This window comes from Neocloeon triangulifer, unplaced genomic scaffold (assembly GCF_031216515.1).
Source record: "Neocloeon triangulifer isolate White Clay Creek 2 clone unplaced genomic scaffold, ASM3121651v1 ptg000003l, whole genome shotgun sequence".
NCBI classification, from domain to species: Eukaryota; Metazoa; Arthropoda; class Insecta; order Ephemeroptera; family Baetidae; genus Neocloeon; species Neocloeon triangulifer.
The window spans coordinates 830777-849503 of record NW_026775546.1 but is presented as its reverse complement, the minus strand read 5'-3'; the positions used below and the strand labels follow the sequence as shown (position 1 = coordinate 849503).

Sequence of the window (18727 nt, the reverse complement as noted above, 5' to 3'; positions counted from 1 at the left end):
CCTCTAATAGCAGTTTTCTGTCCGCACATATCAATGCAATTGGCCGCACAAACGCGCGTCTCTCTTGAGGCTTATCGCACAAACCAGTGGCAAAAAACCTAAATACACTCCACGTCCTCATTCACCATTTTAGTCTCTGCAACAAAAGCAAGAGTTTCTGTCCTCTCGGCGAGCACTTAATTGAGACGGCGAGTCAAAAAAACTCGGGTCATGCGTTCAGGTCTCTCGGGTCGAAAGTAAATTGCTGACCCTTCCATTCACAAGCCAGGCCTTTTGTCTGGAGGCAAAAAATTGAATTATATTATTAATCTGCTGGGGATGGCCAAAATGGTTTTTTGTTTCTTTTCCATTCAAAATTATTTCACCAGCAGGTATTAAGACCTTTTTAGTGTTTATTGCCCACTGGACCGTATATTATGGTTAAAATAAAAAGTTGTGTGCTTTCTGTTTCGACCCATGAAGGATTTGACCCTTCAACCCTTTGGTTTTGAAATCTTCCATTATTGTTTAAATAATTCTTGCACTGATATTCACAGGAGATACTTTTACTTCAAACAAATCAAGGCATTTTTTTTTTAAATTTTAGATAATATATAATGAAAAAATATTAAAACTAGAATTATTTGCTGCTTTTACTCCATCATATGCTAATACTACCGACTGATCCAATCAAGAATGGCTCAAATTATAATTATACTAATTTTTTTTTAACTATTATAATTTTTTAGCAAAACTGAAAATGAGTGAGCTGCTCTTTAATTTTTGGCAATGTTCTTGAACATGGCATAATTAAAAATTAAAAAAAAAATATATATATATAGTTACAAAGAGAGTTTTCAAAGCTATAATATTCATGATATGCATTTCTAGATTTTAAAAATTTTTGTATGTTCATAAATTATGAAAACAGTGGGAAATTACGAAGGGTAAATAATTTTGCTCGTTGTAATTTGCAATTAAAGCTGGGCAAAAATTACATCTGAAGCACTGTAATCATTAAAAACATGGTTATTTGATATTTTATTCACTGCTGCACATAATTTTCATGCATTTTTCAACTTGCCGTTGCATTTTCTGCAGCAGATAAATTCAACTGTGTGAATATTCAATACGTGTAATTTTAATTCAAGCACTCTATTGTAGAGGTTGTAAGTGGAAAGAAATGCTCATTTTTTTAAAATTTAATTAAAAATAAGCTGAAAGAAAATTTGTCTATAATTGAGATCAACTTTTATTGATGAAAAAAAACGAGCACTATTGATGTAGACATTAAAAAAAAAACATAAGATTTGTTTTCTTTGAAATTTTTTTAATTAACTTACAAAAATATTGATGCATAACAATAAACTATACACCAAGTATCTATCACACCATGCAACGCCCTTTTTCGTGAGCAGAAAAAATTACACAAAAATCGGCAAAATGAAAAAATATCAATTACAGTCAAGGTCCAGCTCATCACAATAATTATTGCAAAATTTAAATTTGGATTGTTTGCCGAGCGTTCTGATCCATTCAGAGAGCTCAAAAAACAATCGAATTGAGTTAATTGTTGTGATTCTCAGACAAGTTTAATTTACGTAATTTTCTTTGAAATAATATATGCGTAGTTTCAAATTATTGAGAAGGAATAATTTTTCCCCTCTTATTATTAATAATCTAGACTATGATGGAGAGAAGACTCATCAGGTCTACAAAAAAGGCTTGACGGCGGGTGCGAGAGTGCGTCCGTTTCCATGGCGATGGCACACCATCATCAGCACACAATTTTCTTGCTGCCGCTCGAATCTCGTCAACTTATTTTCCGCCCTTGCCGATCACTGGATGGCTCTCGACTCGGCGCGCGTGCTTCTTATTAAGTATTGGAAAAATAGAACGAAAATTCACAGTTTCATTTGTAAAATAATTCCATATGGTACAGCAAATTGAGACTTCAATTATTAAGATATAAATATTCTATGAAAAACGATAATCGCGTTATTATTTAAAGATTTCTGATATCATATTAAATCAAGCCTTGACAAAAAATTGATTTAAGATAAATTTTTAGCTTAAACAATAAAGTAGCAGATCTAGTCAAATATTGCAACATGAAAGTTCACAAACATTATGTAAAAATTATTTTTATTAAAATAAAAATAGTAAACAAAATATCTTGTTTGTTGAAATAATTAAAAGATTTTAATTTAAAAGTTTTTACGTCTTAAAATTCTTGAATCAATCATCAAAATCTAAATTAGAATGTTCATTTTACACCAATTGCTGGGAATCTAATTGCATGTTTTTCAATTGAACTATAGCAAAGAAATTTTAAAAACTGCGTTTCTGTGAATTTTAAAATTTTTAAATGTTTCTTTTTGCTGTGGGGGATTTATTAATTGCGAATCCACCATCTTGGCGTCCCTCTTGGAAAAAATCTCTGCCGCGAAAAGTAAGCGTGGCGTGATATTATTGCGGCAGCGGACGACCCTTGCTGGCTCCACCCCCGCGTCAGACCCTTGTGAAATCCTCCTTTCCCAAAACAACCACACAGAGGAAAAATCTTCAACTCTTCTCTCGCGCCATCAAAATAATCTTGCTCTGCTGAGAGACAATACGCCGCGAGCATAAGCACTTTGCTGATTTTCTAATTAAGCAATCGAGTTTGAGTTCAATTATGTGAGTTTGCTCAAATATAGCAGAAAAATACGTGAAGATTTGTTTGAGCTCTAAATAAAGAACTTTTCATTTATTTTTTTTTTTTTATTTTTTACTTTCAACTTGACGAATAATTTAGCATAATAAAATGATTTGCCTGCATAGGCTTAAAACCTTTATTGTTAGTTGAAAATACCAAAATTTTTATATTGTTACTTTTATTTCACTTCGTATTTTTAGTAGGCTATATTCTCTCAAAACGAATCTAATTTTTGGCTAAAACTTGTATCGAAAAAGTGCAATAGTCGTTTATATTCAAAATTTTGCGTTTATTTTACGAACTAATTAACAATAAGGCATTTTTCACATTTTTTTTGTAGCATTATAAAATTATAAAGGGTGCATTTATACTCGAAAAAAAAAATAAGAATAAAGAATTCTGTAAAGAATTCAATATATATTGATACAGAATATTGTCCGGCGCAAGTTAGAATAATAATTTTTTTATTCATCCTTCATCCAGTCGTTATACTGTAGTAAAATATTTTTGGAAATGCTTTACTTTGCACAGAAAAAACAGTCACAAATCTGCTCAAAACTGAAATAAAAATGATCAAAGATCTGCTAATTTTATACCCTCAAACATTGCCCAAAAAATTACATTTTTAAGTCTCCAACTTATATTTTGAATCAGAATTAATTTGGTAATGGAATAAAAAAAAAAAAAAAAATCAAAAGCTCACGTTGTCAAGCTATTTCAGCTTTAAACATTATCATATATTTTCTATTTTTCTGTTGATATATACAGAATATATCAATATTTAAGTAAATTTTTAATTATAAAAAATGCTATTCAAAACTTCAAATGAAATATTCAATGACGGACAGACCTCCTTTTTTTTACATCACAAGGGACACAAGGAGTTCTAGTTTTATCTGTGCAAGAGAACATTTGCAAAAACAATTCCATCCTTACATAGAATCTCTCAGTGTTATCAACGACTTGGCCGGATACAATTCTTGAGCTGACGTCCTTGGGCAGTACACGAAAGGTGTCTGAACACATAATGTAAGTGATGGAGCAATTATTTTACTGCAACGCCGGGTGGAGTGAGCAGGCGACGAGAATGAGCTATTTCCTTCAACCCGTTCTCACTCTCTCGCTAAATACGCCTATGAGGGTCATTATATGTGCGTGAGTCGAAGGAACAATAAAATTAGGGCTCTTCAAAATAAATATTGCCTGTCGAAATTTCAAATGTCATTTAAAATATGGAAACCTAAAAACGAAAAACTTGATTTTTCTTGCTGATTACAAAAAAAATAAATTCAACCATCTAATTCAAATTGAACTGTTGTATTTCCTCCTCTCTCTTCTTTGAAAAATACTCTTATTTTATGTGAATTAAATATCTAAATGATGCATTTCGGCAGACATTTCCAGTTGATATGTCAATAAAATTTGCAGGAAAATACATTTTTTTTAAGAATATAATTTCGATTGACAAATTTGAATAATTCATTTGCTCTTGGAAATAAGCATACATCAAGAGCTTAATTGCTCAACAATTTGGTATTCATGGTCAATAATAGACTTAATCGCTTCTGCACGTTTTGCGGATGCCCCTGGTTTTGCTGGAGCGGAATAATGGTGCTGCCAGAATGCGGCCACGGAGCTATTGTTCCTCGGGAGCTGCAGATTATTAAGCTCTTGAGACGCCTGCTGAAAAGATATACTCTAATGGTCTGTGAGCAGCTTTTGCAGACAGACTGCTTCACTTTTTGCAACTTTTAGTTCAACGCAGGATTGTGCGTACAACAATTTAAGATTGCCGATAGTAAAATAATGGAATAGAGGAAGAATCTTTTGCTTTAAAAAACTCAATAAAACATAATTATATTTTGACGTTTAATGGGTTCTTTTAAATTAATCAATCCATAAAAAAATGAAAATGGGATTTAAAAATAAAAATTATTGGCAAGAAATAAAAGTCAATCATAACAATTTTTAGGGATATAAGGGATATAAATGATTTTTTCTTAGAAATAAAATAATGAGATTTTTCTGGAAAAACAAATAACATGCTCTGAATAACATAATGAACGATCTGTATGTTAAAAGATTAAAAATTACAATGTATTTTGAATTGGAATTAGAATTGAATTATTTTTTAATACTACAATTCTTCTTGTATCAGTCACCAATGATCTCTCATGAATGATATCAAAAATCCATTAAAAGTCAACTGACTTAAGAATTACAAAAACAAAATTCTATTGCGCTTAATACACTAAATTAAAAAATTGTAAGAAAGAAAAATTAGGTGTAAACGAGTTTTTAATTTTAAAACTTTTGGTTTGCCCCAGGAAGCATTTTTGTCAAATTTTCCTGGTTCCCCCCTCCCCTAAAAACTTAAATAATTAATTTAAATTATAAGAACCTAGAAACGTGTAACGGAAGCAAAATATTTTCACCTCCTTTGCTTACTTCAACAATTATTTTTTATGGTGATTTGAATTTAAAATCGGCTTTTCCTCGATGGGTTTTTGTGAGTTGTTTATTGTTTCAGAAAAAAAACAATATCCTGCTCTAATTATTTTTTATTAAAGTAAAAAACGAAAGCTCTACATTTTTTTTCGTGTTTTATAACTTTCACATTACCAAACACCAATTTTTAAGTTAACCTAACCGCCAAACTAAGGTAATTTATTTTATGTAAAAATTCCAAAAAAATCTAGATTATTTTGTCATCGCTGCTTTTACTTTGCATTTCCCTGAATGAAAATTGTTATAAATCGTTATGAGCAAAATTACTAAGAAAACTTCGAAATTTTTATTCTTCAAATAATGCATAATTACCTCTATTATGTGTTTTGTTCCACAACAAATTTATAATCAAAAGGTTTGTTTCATTAGCAAAATGAGTTATTTTTGCAAATTTTTTTAAACTTCTAAGAAGATTTAAGAGGAATATAAATTTAATTCCATTTTTCATTTCATTCTTATTATGTAATAATCAAAAAGTTTGTGTGCGCTACAAAAATTTCTGCGCTTTTCCGCGCGTTTCGTGCACAAATGTGATAAAAATGATGGACCCATATAAAGCTGATGGCCGCGGTTGGAGAATTATTCAAATTTGCCGGCTGCCGTCGCGGCGCTCGGGAGGCGAGGGTGCGAGCGGAGGGGTTGCAAATCCATCCCCGCCGCGGCCTGCCGCCCGACCGGGGTACACGCACGGACTGCCCCTCGAGGGGTGAACAATGACGTCAGCAGGGGTGACGACGTCATTGTTCCGCGCCCGTTTTCACTTCGCATCCCTTTCCACAGATGGCCTCCGATGTTCCGTTTCGTTCAGGCAAAATTTGCTCTTGGAAATTGTACGGATGTGCAGTTCGAGCTATAGATCCACGCTAATTACGTAAATTACAATTTAAAAGAGGAATTAAAATTAATTTTATTTAATTTAGAAGGTAATTTTTTTAAATCATTTGCTAATACAATTGTAAAAATAAAAATAATGAAATTTACTATTTTATTTCGGTTTGAAAATGATGTTCAATAATTCTGGCAAGTCCTGATAAAAATTATTTCATAAATATAAATCTTCCAAGTATTTTTTTTTCTCATATGTTTTCAGTTTATGAGTTTATTATTATTATTTTTTTGTTTTGCTTGTACTTATAACCTTTTTATTTTTGTTACCATATAAAACTTCAAAATCAACAGTTTCTAAATTTAACTTTTCTGAATTAATTATGATAGTAAAAAAATTAACTATCAATCTTGAACCTTTTTTTTAAATAAAAAAAGTATACGACAGAAATTTTCAGTTTTAAAAATATTGGAGACAAAATCTTGAATGTGTCTGCTCCATGCTGCACTCTGCTGCACAAGCCTCCAAGCTCCCTTTTGCTCTCACAACGCCAACCAGAACGCTTGATGCCATTTGCCCTTCCAGTCTTTAATTAACGCGCCGTTTAAAAACAGCTGTTCCATTCAGCTTTGCAGAGAAGTCGACGCTTGACACTGCGATCCGCGCACTTGTTGACAAATAATGAAGACGCAAAGCTTGTATACTAAAGTTTTTAGCAAAACGGATAATAATTAAAATATTGATATCTTTTTAATAATTTTAAATAAAAAATTCAAGGAAATATAATCGTCAAAATAATAAGGATTGAAAATTAAATGCAATCTTTAAAACTTTCTTGTTAATTTATTCCAAAATCTTTTTTAAACTCTCCTGCGTGATCAAAGTTTTAGCAGAAAAACTTGAATTTGTCCATTTTCTGCAAAGTTTCGCGCATGATTGCAGCTAAAAGCTAAATTTTCGGCAAAACGTAACCAAAATTAATGACACTGAAAATTTCTACAGTAAACACAAAAAGAAAAACGAATCTGAAATTCTTCTCAAGTATATATTTACAGCTCTATAATCAAAATAAGAAAATTAAATATGTTTGGAGGAAACAGAAACAGTTTAAATATAATTTGTTTATTATCAAATGAATCTTCATCAGCAAAATGCAACAAAGTCTCCAGTTATTCATCGACATAAATGGCCGAATTTCAAACCGAATGTCGTCCTCAATTGTGCGAAATAATATTTATTTATTTATTTTCAAGAGTGCGCAAATAACTTGTCAAACTTTTAATAATTCAAAATTATTTAAACTTTCACATTTTTCAAGGAATCCGTACCGTCTTTTTGTTAAATTTCCTCAAGTAAAAAGTTTATAGTTGCAAACATCGAACCAAATTTTTGACCAAATCAGCAATATTATTTGATTGATCTCTCCATTCCTTTTTCAAGGGAAAGGGAAATTCGAACGGGGCACATGTACAATCATCTCTCAGCTTTTGACGCGGGTGCGGTCGGGAGACTTTTCAATCTAGCTGATGATGATTCCGGGCTCATCAGCAGAAGGCGAAAAGAAGACGCGCATCAATCACCTCCTTTCCTTGTCAGCGCCGACTCATCATCAATAATTTTCCCTGCTCATCCATTCTGGTGAAAAAAGCAGGAAGAAAAATTCGCTCGCCTTCCTCGTTATCACCACATTATGATAAAAAGAGACGCCGCCTTGGTTGGAGGAAGAAAAAAAATATATAAAAAAATCGACCCCCGCCGCCCCCTTTGTTGCGGGGCGCAGCTTATGTGCGAGGGTGCGGCACACGCATCAAATTTATATATATTTCTTGATGCCCCACACTCTCGCGGCCATGCACAAAAATTTCACCCTCGTCTCCAGTTATATGCGAGAGACGAATTTTGATGAGCAAGAGCGAAAAGTCTATGCGGAGAAGCAGGGCTTCAGAAAAATTCCAATTCACTCATGTCAAAAAGTAAAATGAAAATATACAGAGATCAAAATATATGACTAAATAATCAATTTATTTATTTATTAAACAAAATTTCACTGAATTTAAAAATAATTTTTTTATTGAAGCAGGTTTATGAAAATCATTGGAAATATTAAATTGACTTTTTCAGCTGGAGCAAATGAACCGAATTATATTAAAGAAGGTAAAGGGCAATTCAGAGGATCAAAGATCAAATTGCAGATTTGATGTGTGGAAATGTCAACAGATTTGGCTGCCAAAAGGAAAGAAAATCTCACTCAGAACAGTCTATGGCCTTAAAAAAATACAATTTAATTAATACACAGGTCATCGAATTCTACTAAAATATCCATTATTGTAAAATTTAATATTAACTGAGCTAAAAATAATGAAATCAACATTTAAATCAGACTGAATAATAAATAAATAAAGAAAATAAAATTTGTAAATATTATTTTAACACCATTTCCTTTTATTTTGCAGAACTACTTTGTCTTCTCTTGAATTGTCATTGAGCCTTTCTTTTTCTGCGATGCCAGGTTAATTTTTCACTCTCACGTTCACCTCATCAAAAATCTTGTGTACCTCGTTTCGAACCTATTCAAAAAGATCATTTAGTTTTTGTTCATTGGCGAAATCAACTTATTCCGTGCATTAAATTATTATTTGAAAATTTTCATGCATTCTTAAAATGGAAAACATTAATCTCTAATTATTCTATTTCTACTTTCTAAATAAATTTCTTTTTCTATCAAAAACTAATACATACATAGACTAGAGCTATAGATTACCAGAGAAAAATTAACTTTTTTTAGAGGTTTTTACGTGGTTTTTCTGAAACTGCGCGAGAAAAACATGAAGATTGGAATGCAAATCAAAGTTTGACTTCTAATTGAGAAATTAATTTTTAAAAATTTATAATTTAGAGTCACAAAAAATAAAAAATTCAATTAAAGCCCGGAAAATTATGGTAAACTGAGCATCTGAGAATTTTTTTTTTAATTTATGAATTTTTTAATTTAAAAACTTCATATTTTTATTTATTTATACTTAAAGTTGCTCTGCTTCAAGTTTTTAGCGCTTGAAGTTCTTCAGTTTTTTTTTGGCTAGTTTTGATATCGCATTACGTTTTCTTCTTCCTCTGTTTCCCCTAATTAAGACGCAACAGCCCCTGTACACAATTATTATCGGTTGCCGATTTTTAATCAGAGGCCTCAGAGCATCTCGCTTCATTTGTGCCGCTTTTATTTGCAGAGGCTTGAAAAAGTGCTCTGGGCTACAATAATGCACGCTTTTCATCATTTTTCGCACAGCTCGGCGTTTTTCTTTTCTTCTTCTGCGCGCTCCTTTTCCTTTCCCCGTCTGACATGTGCTGGTTGGCATTGTAGGATGCAAAAAGAGTGTGTGTGTGTGTTTGGGAAGGCGGAGGCTCAAGGCATTGTGTGCGGCAACGCTTTGTCCTGCAGCCGACGAAAGAGATTTGCAGGGTCGATCAATGCTTGAGCAACTCTGATCACCAGCAATCTTAACTTTGCAACGATGTATTATATTTAAAAATTCAACAAATACTCGTGATTTAATTTGTGAATAGAAAAATCGCAAATGTAAATTAAAGTAGTAAATTAATTTATCTGAATTTTAAATTAGAAAATTTAAGTTGCAATAATTAAATTACTAATGGTCTTGGAAATTAACAATTTATTGATGTCAAATAATCACACTTATTTATGAGCTATAAAAAATTCAATTCTAAATTTAAAACTATAGGTTTGAGAGTCAATTATCTAAAATTAATCTGATTTTATCGTAAAAGCACACAATTTTCCCCATAATGGAGTAAATGACAGCACATTTTCATCTAAAATGATCTATTTTGTGGCTTTCTCCTCTTAATAAAATTATAAAATTCTCCCCTAACAATACAAAATTGTCTATTTTCTGAAAAGAAACTTATTCAAAAATTTGCACTAAAAAACTGACTAAAAGAATTCAAAATTAAATAAAAATAAAATATTGTTAATGAAGCATAAATTTAATTTAATCATTTAATTTAATTGTTTACTAGGCATATTTAAATTACACTTTACATTTTCTTTAAAGGAAACAGAAAAAAAGATCTGCTTTCTCGGGAAACTAATTTTTTTTTTAAAAAATCATTAAATTGCAGAAATGAAATCATTGTATACATTAAATTTCAACTTTTTGAGCCAAGATAGAATGATTTAATTTTAGTTTAGGAGGCAAGCAAAGTTGTAAGCTCGTCTAATTTTTTGTGACACTTCCGGGACTAAACCAAAACTTTGCTTAAACCCTGACCTTTTGCTGGTTGGCTTCGGGGTCGGAAAGGCACTTTTCTTTTTTGCAAGAGCGGCCGTAAAACGTGCTCGATCTCGATTTTAATACCGAGACAGCATCTGCATGCAGATAAAAAAAGGAGACGAGCGTATGCAAATAAATCTGAGCCCTCCACCAACGTCGAAAGCAGCTCTGCGCTTCCTTCTTACGCGCCGCGTTTTCTCATCTCATCTCGGGCAGTTTTTCTCTCTCTTATATTAAATTTCCAGCGCATACATGCATCGCACGCACGGATTTTTTTATGCACACAGCAGCGATGGGAAAATCAAATTTCCTGTTCTCGGTCCAGGTATTTATAAACAACCCTCGTCAACCCCGCGCGTATGCAAAGCAGCATTTTTTCTGCCTCGCACCCTTTAAGTATTTATGCAGATCAAACAAAAGCTGCTTTTTCTCTACTCTCGTTGCGTGTGATGCCGAGAGAGAGAAAAACGGACGTAAAATGCCTTTGTTTAATGACGCGCACATGCAAATACGCCAAGCTTTAAAATTCGTCACATTTTACGCCGCCGATTTGCCGCCGTCACGACCCTTGTAAAGCCCCGTGCGTTATTCGTTCCAGGTATGGCGCGGAAAGACGATTTGAGTTCGGCGAAGGGTTTCAAAGTTATATTTTTTGCTCATATAAAATTTTCAGCGGTTAAGAGAGGGTCGAGAGAGTTCAAGTTTTATACAAAACAAAAGCAGAATAAATCAAGTTCAACGCACATAGAAAAGAAATTAACCGTACATTTCTGCTTCTTTAATTAGATAAAATTTTGTTATTTATACAAATTAAAGTAGTTAAACATAATTTTTTCAATTGGCTTTTCAGACTATCATTCTGACGATTTCATTAAAAACTTTAAGTGATTGATCTATTTTTTTTTATAAATCTTTGATAAAAATCTTCGTTGAGAATCAATTCTGCTTTTAAATTTAAAAAACAACAATCTAATTTAAAAAAATACTTATTTTTTATATTACTTTTGAAATTTGAAACTTATTTAAAAGGACGTCTCTGATATTAATTAAGCAATCATTAAAAAATATCTAAAATTAGGACACATAATTTCATGAAATATTTGTATAAAATGAAATATCATCAATTATTATTGTCAAAGCTCAATGAATCAACGTATCCTAACAATTGGTTAATTCCGTGATTTATTCAATTAAATTTTTTTAAACGCTTTATTCAGAAATCTATTCCTAAAAGTTTATTATTTTTATATAAATGTGAATTCTGAGAAATGTTTCTTGCATAAAAGATGGATATTATGAGATTGTTGATGATTAAATATTCCTCCTTTTGAAATAAAAGAACGCATCTCAGCATAGGTATCTGCAAGTTTTCCCCAAGATGATTTATGACACAAACGCTTATAAAACACGCGATAACGCCTCTCTTTCTAGATGTCACTTTGGAGATTAGCAAGAAGTTATTATAGAAAAAAGTGCGCGAGATCAACCCTCAACCCCTTCTCTCAAATCCTCGGCTCTTTTTTTTGTTGCCTCTCTCGCGCGCGGGGTGAGAAAGATGCGAGTTTGATTGAATCGAGAAGTATTATAAACTCTCGAGGCCCCTTTTATTATTTTGATCATTTTTTATATAAAGGCAGGTATATGTATAAAGTTGCAGCTCAGCAGAGAAAAGGGCCGCGTGACTCTTTCGACGTGACTAATGGGGCGCACAAAGGCCAAAGCGCAGCTAGTCATCAATACCTTTCCAATTACGTTGCGTTCGCCGTCTTTTGTGATATGTCATCCGTCCCTGTATTATACAGTTGTGACATACCCAGCTCCAAAATAAACACAAGTCCCAGTGGCTGAATTTTACAAGGTGTTTAAACCTGTTGATTTCTTATTAAAAGATTTAAATCCTAAATTTATTTAAAAAAAAAAATGTGATTAAAAATAATTTAATTTCAGAATCAATAAAAATTACTCGCAGAGAACCACTCGAATTGAATTTATTGGCAAAAGAGATTTTATTTTGTTCAAATAAATTCATTTATTTAGTGCACTAAACGTTTTCTATAATTTATATACAATGATCTAAGTTTAATTGAAATATTTGGTTTCAAAATTCTAATCCGAAAGAGGAACAAACCTTTCAATAAAAATTAATAAAATCAATAATAAACCTTTTATTTAAAAAAACCTCGATTCCCACAGATTTGCTGAAATTTTATAATTATAAATCATTAAATATCTCCCTGTATATCAAATCATAATAAGAAAATATATATAATAATATTTTGCATCTGCTAAAAAATTAAATTAAAAATTATTCCTTTCAATTTGAGTTTTGAAAATATCTTGTACATCTTTTCCTTGGATATTTTGGGCTGGAAATTTCATCTAAAGACACTTCTTCTTCTTTTCTTTCTAAAATCGGCGAATCAGGCGAAAGCTCTGGTCTCTTTGCTTGTGCTTTTTCAGAAGGATAAAAAGCGGAGATCACAGAGAAGAGCGCGTTATTCGCTCTCGGATTTCTTATATATTCTCAGAGCTCTCGTTTTAATTTTATGCCACAATCCTGCGCGCTCCCTTTTCTGCTCTGCTCTGTGTACAAAAGCTTTGTGTCGTCTGGATAATCCTCAATATGTGTGCTCTTTCATCAGCCAACCAACCAACCAAGCCAGCCCAGCAGTCTAATAAAAATTTCTCGGATGATGTGATGGGGAATTTTTGCCACCGCCGCGAGCAGACAACAAAGGAGGAAAGAAAAAGCAGGGCCGAGAGCAGTGCTGGAATCTTGAGCTTGAGCGGAATGAATAATATGCTGACTGAGAAAGAGAGATGAAATGAGAAAAATCGCAAACATCAGATTGGAAAAAATAATGAAAGGATTATATTATATATCATGGAAAAACTTCCATCAGTCAAAACCCTTGTGAAAGTTTTATCGGAGAGATTTCACTGGCAATAATTAATAATTTTAACCTTTATAGAAAAATTTAAGTGAAAGTGGAACATTTTCTGCTAAAATCAAAGCCCTTAATTAATTAATTTTTACAAACTCTAACTTTGATATACATATTGAGCAGCTGAAATTAAAACAGCAAATTTCCACAAAGTAAGTTTTTAGCGGCATTTTATTAAAATTATTTTATTGTTTAAAAAGTATTAAATTTGTTATTTCCGAGAAGCACAAAAAAATGACATTGGGTTCAATAAATTATTTGAGAACTAATTTTCTAGATTTCGTTACAAAAGATAATAATTAAAATTTTAAAAGTAATGAATAATAAAACCATTATTAGATTCACATTTATGAATAAAATGAACCTTGGAGGCTCTTAAAGCATGTGAATTTTATTTTATTATTATGGCGTGCGATATGCGAGTAAAAAAAGCAACTCGATAGGTAATATTTTTCCAATTCCCCATTTTAAAAACAAAATTTCCCGAGGGCAAATCAATCCGAAAAAGGAGGAAAATAATATATAAAAAGTTTTATAGCCGAGTTTATGTTGGGAGGAATTGAAGAAATAGGAAAGGCGATTGGTTTGTTTTCTTTTCAGACGGAAAAACCCTCTGTGATGAGAGTCGTGGGGCGTTTGAATGGCCGAGACTGCTTTCGGCTCGCGAGATTAAAAGACGAAGGGCGTATTAGCAAAACTCCCCCGCATTCGGTTTTATTGCTGCTCGTCTCCGAATTACTCATATAGTAGTCGCACATAATTTAATTAAATGCGATGGCTCTTTTTTATTGTCGAACGGAGAAAGGAGAGTGAAAAAGGAACAAGAAGAAAACGGCCCAAGAAGTCAAACGAGCTGCATTGGAAGGAAATAATTGGATTAATCGGCAAATCGAGATTTATAGCGGGACCGGCAATCCGTTCTAATTTGGTCAGACGTAAATCTCCAGTAAAGAATAAGAGCCATAAAGTTAAACGATTCTCAAGAGGTTAAAATTATATTTTTAAAAATTCATAAAATGTTATTTATTAACAAATTTCCTATAATTTCTTGATAAATTAAATATGAAAGGATATTTTATTTATTTATATCTTTTTATATCAGCAAATTATACTCAAATTTTTAAATAAATTACAAATTTTTTTATCCAATTTGGAGCGGTCTGATTGACCCATCAAACGTAGCGATTGGGTCGGCGTGCATTTCTCCTCCATTTGCCGCGTCGGACGTTTTTTATTTTCTTTTTCGGTATTTCGTGAAACGACGGAGCGGCATCGCAGAAAAATCGATTGAATCTCGCGAGCAATTTAAAGTCAGCGCAGTCGCAAAACCCGGCGCGCGTGTATACTTTTATTACACAATATACAAGAGAGACGTGTATATAAATTTTTATCCAGCGGCGGCAGCAGCACACATTGTAACCCACCCTCTCTTCTTTTTCGCTTTATCTCGAATTCTTCAATTCCGCCCCTCCCCCGAGCGGTGCGGCGGCGGCGGTGGCGGCGGGGTGCGCACCCCTTCGCGGCGGCCATGATTGTTTTTTGCGTCACCAGCCGCGATTTCCTCGCACACAGAATGGAAAAAAAGAACATGGAACACGCCGAGACTATGCTGCATTGATAATTAGTCCCCCTCATCAGCTGTGTTAATCACTCTCGCTCCACAAACCGACTTTCTCTTCGCAAAAGGGATCAATGCACTCTCGTTCTACAAAATCTTTCCCACTTTCTCATGTTTTTTTTCTGTTAATAAAAGTGGTGTTTCTTTTTTTCTTCAATTTTACAATTTAATTACAATAAGCTGAAAATTTGATACAGAAAGATTAAAGAGGGATAATAATTTATTAATTAATAATGTTCAAATTAAAATTCGGCATTTCCGCAATGCGATTTTTTAAGTCGTTTCTGTAAATCAGGATATTTTTCCAATTAGCCCATTGATTAAAAACAGAATTGCAATAAAAACACCATGATTAGTCCCTGGATTGTCAATTTCATGAACAAAATTTAATGATTCTGGTCAATTCTCCAAATTTTCCAAGCGAAATTTATCGTGGAATTTGAAAACTGGAAAACATATAAACACAAAATATTTTATTCTTCTTTGACCTGAACATACAATTTAAATTGCATTTTAGAAATTCCAAGGTGAGTATTTCAAATATGTCTATAAAAAGATAAAAATATTAAAATTTAAAAATATTTTTAGAATAAGGAAATATCACATAATATTAAGCCGAAAAAATTTAAATTTGAATATATTCAGCAATTTTTTAATATTTATATCAAGATTAAAAAAATTTATACAAAAATGTGTTTTAAAAAACTATACGCCTGCGGAATTAAGTAGTTATGCAACAAGCTTGGCACAGGTGACGGGCGGGTAGCCTAACTACTAATTCTGCAGGGGCTGGATAATTTAGGGGGAAATTTATAATCGGGACTCTTTTAATTATATATTCTTGAAGTCTTTAAGCATCTTATTAATTTTGAGGTTAACTTCAATTTAGAATTGATTTCCATGCAAAAGAAGATTCCAATTTTTGGCCCAAAGTTCACTTAAGATTCAGCGCTAAATCTAAATAGGAACATAAAATTCTTCCTTTTATTTTCAATCAGAGAAAATTTAATTTTCCAATCTAAAACCGGTGAAAACTCTTTTAGATGTAGAAATTGTGACGTTTCTCGTTTATTGATTGATGTTTATATGAATTATTAATGAACTTTAAATTTTAAAGGTGACGCTCCGAGCTAAATTAAAATCGCGTGGTGTCTCGTCGACGGTCTACTTAATAAGTGGAGCAAACGAGGGCAGTCGTGGCGAAATTGGGGTAGTCTCGCGGCCAATTACAAAAGGGGTGCGAGCGAGTGAGCGAGTTGGAGAAAAGTAATTATCACGCTCTCTCTCTTCCTCCTGCAGCTTCCAAGGAATAACAATAAGGAGAGAGAGTTAACTAAGTACACATTGTGCCACTTCGCCCTCTCTCTCTGCAGCCGCCGTAAATTAAATTAATTAGCCCTAACAGGTGGTTGTTATTCAACAGAGGCTCTCTCTCTCTCTCTCTCTCTCTCTCTCTCGCTTTTTTTTAAATACTCCTCCTCCCTTTTTAACCGGCGGCTCTTTTTCTCTCTTCTCTTTCCTTTAAAATGAATCACACGCCCTGCCGCTGGAAAAAGAGCGCCGCTTTTTATTTAAAAAAAAGTGGAGCTTTTTCGCGCCGCTCTCTCTTTGGCTTTTATTATTTTGCTCGGGCGAAAAACGCGCCCGGCATTATTAAAAGTTTTACTACCTTGTTAATAACGAAATTCGCGCCGCACTTTTTCACTCTTTCTCCGCCTTGGCCGGAAAAAAAGCGGCCGAGATTATTTCGCCAACACCAGCCACCGCTCTAAATTGATCATTCTACTTAGTTAGCAGCTGCTCCGATGGTCCACAACGAGTAGAAGCAGAAAAAAAACTCATCTAAATGTTTAGCACCAGAGTTAAACGATTATGAGATACGGTTTTTTCCGCACAAACAAAATAAGAATTCATTTCCTAAGTAAAATGTGTCATAATTTATTGTGTTTTTAAATAATTTCTCTGCAATAGATTAAATTTTAAAAGTTTTCTTGTAATTCTAGTGAAATATTTTATTTGGAATAACAAAAAATTCTTAAAAACCCTATTGTTGCAAGTTAGTTTTTCAAGAACACATTTTTTCAATTTATTAGAAAAAGGAGCGTTTAAAGAAATGTGGGCAATTTTTTATCTCTATATTTGTTTATTTTTATTTCATATGAATACCATGAAATTTTAGATGAAATTAATCTTATAGACCCTCAACGAGCGTTGGTGAATGTGATTTGTCACCACATAACAGTTAATTTCAACTCATCGAGTTGACTTTTAATATTATTTTTACATAAATATTTTAAATTGAAAATTTTAAGTAAGAATAAATTAAATAAAAATAACAAGTTACTGTAAAAATTATTTTATAATTATATTAATAATAATGTTGGTTTTTAAAAATTAATTTTTGTGTAACTAAAATTGAGAAATTCAATACATATATTTAATACTAATTTTTTAAATTAAAAAATTAAAAAAATATGTTTGGCTAAAACAAATTTTAGGTAGAATTGGTTATTTCGTTAAAATGACGGTTGTCATATAAATTTTTTTTTAATCTGACCCACTGATAATAACTTTTGGTCTTATTGTAATTTATTTACTATAATTGTCAATGAAGACTAAAATGATAAACTTTTAAAAATTTTCCCCCAAAACTTTTAAGCGATTATATTTTCTTCATTTCTTTAGACTTGCGCCGCCGTTTTCCATTAAAATTTCAATTTGGCGTGCTGAGGAAAAATAATAAAACGGGAGGCGAACGCATTTGAATAAACAAATAAAGTGTACAAAACACAATTTTGCATGCGAAAGGAGAAGGAACGAATCGCTCTCTGGAGTTTTTCTTCTTCTTCGTTCTCTCTTTTTTATTTATTCGCATGGTAAATGAAATAACTTATCAGCCGGGTGCACGTTTTCCGAGAGGGTGTGTGTGTATGCGAGAGAGTGGGCGGAAGGGTGGGTGGGTCGGGGCGAATAAGGCAGGGTGTGTGTGTGTGCGTGTGTTCAGAGCAGAGGAGAAGATGAAATCCACTCACTGCTGAATGCGCTTAGAAAATTGCTACTTTTTATACAACATTCGCCGCTTGGAAATTTATTTTCCTCCTCCTTCAACGCCGCCGACGACGCGCCGAGCAAAAAATGTATATTAAACCGAGTGCGTGCGCCAAATTGAATATTTTCTCCCTAGTGGAAAAGATGGTGATTCGTGTAGAGAGAAATATTATATTTATCCGCCGCTGATAAGAGAGAAAATTGCCTTTGCACGGAATTTTCATATATTTCGAAATGCAGAGAGAAAGAGAGATGAATGTAATTTTTATTAGCACTGCTTTTTCATTATATTCGAGTGGCTTTCAAAGCGGCCAATTAAGGCTCGTTTCGCGCACACCAACCAGACACGAACAAAAACGAAAGCGGATGAATATCATTAAAAAGTCATCAGATGGCAAAATAATGCTCTTGAATTTTAATCTTCCGCCTCTCTTTCTCTCTCTCCATTACCAGCCAATTTCGTTTTGTTTTTGCGCACTCAAAATAATCCTGTTTCAATTTGATCCGGCGGAGGAGGTTGTTGGGCAACATAAAAAATTGACCTCTTGTCGGCAGCAGGGCGAAAATAATTGGATCATTTTTCGCAATCAGACAAGATACGCAAGTTCTGGAAAAACGGGCACATTTTGCATCTTTTTCATGATTGTTTAAAAAAATCTTCCTTTTGAAAGATATTAAGATGTAATAATTGTACAAATCACATAGTTATGAATATAAAAAATTTTAAAAAAATACTCCAAGAACAAAGAATTTATTTAAATTAACTGTGAAAAGCAATTAAGAACCAGTGATTATATAAATTACACAAATTTAGAA

The 18727-nt window shown here is 32.7% G+C and overlaps 1 protein-coding gene across 1 annotated transcript in view; it reads right to left on the bottom strand.

Moving 5' to 3' along the window:
- LOC132192924 (UDP-N-acetylhexosamine pyrophosphorylase) overlaps window positions 1-17707 on the bottom strand; it is a 99173-nt gene extending 81466 nt beyond the window's left edge. Inside the window, exon 1 of the mRNA XM_059613160.1 lies at window positions 17694-17707. The gene's annotated coding sequence lies outside the window, so the exon portion shown is untranslated. The remainder of the gene's footprint in view (window positions 1-17693) is intronic.
- Between the last annotated feature and the right edge of the window lie 1020 nt (window positions 17708-18727).